The sequence below is a fragment of the Pteropus alecto genome, unplaced genomic scaffold (assembly GCF_000325575.1).
Source record: "Pteropus alecto unplaced genomic scaffold, ASM32557v1 scaffold76, whole genome shotgun sequence".
NCBI classification, from domain to species: domain Eukaryota; kingdom Metazoa; phylum Chordata; class Mammalia; order Chiroptera; family Pteropodidae; genus Pteropus; species Pteropus alecto.
In genome coordinates, this window is record NW_006443138.1 from 13,578,507 (window position 1) to 13,579,488 (window position 982).

The window sequence follows — 982 nt, forward strand, 5'->3', positions numbered from 1 at the left end:
ATTATAGTATTACATTTCTCTATTTGTTTATATATTTATCTTTACTAGTAAAACTTATCTTTTTATACTTTTGTGTTGCTGTGTAGTATCCTTTCATTCCAACTTAAGGAACTACCTTTAGCATGTCTTGTGAAGCAGGTTTAGAAGTAAAGAACTCCTTTGATTTTTGTCTGAGAAAATATCCCTCTCCTTCATTTTTAAAGGTCAGTTTTGCTGGATCTAGTAATTTCATTGGCTTTTTTTTTTCTTTCAGCAATTTAAATGTATTATCCTATTTTTTCCTGGCTTGCAAGGGTTCTACTAAACAAATCAACTTATAATCATATGAGGGTTTTCCTGTATGTGATGAATCACTTTTCTCTTGCTGCTTCGAAATTCTCTTTTACTCTGACTTTGACAATTTAATATTATTGTGTCTTGGTGTAGACTTCTTTTCTTTCTCCTAATTAATCCAATCTTAGAAGCTCTCTTGATTGATTTCCTGATTTTATTTAGTGTCTATTTGTGTTTTCTATGTTTCCCGAGATTCTTTAATTTTATTATTTTGAAATCTTTGAGTTCCATTTCTTTAGTGTCATTTATTAGAGCTTTATTTTGTTCCTTTGATGGTGTCTTGCTTCCCAGATTTTCCATGATCCTCGAAACTGTATATTCGTGTTTGCACAGTTGGAGAAGCAGTCATCTTTCCTAGTCTTTACAAACTGGCTTTGGCAGTGAAAGTTCTTCACCAGTCAGCCCAGCCAGACTTCTGGCTGATGATTTCCATAAACGAGTGGGTCTGGTAACAGGGTCCATGGGCAGGAAGGCTTGAGCTTTATATAGTTTAAAACGCACAAAATTTGATTTTCTTTTATTTTACTCTAATACTTGTCCTGGAGTCCCTTCCTGAGAGTATGAAGTTGCCACAAGATATCTCTACATGAACGTAATAAAAATAGAATGTAATTTATTTATTCTTATATGTAATATTTAATATATACAA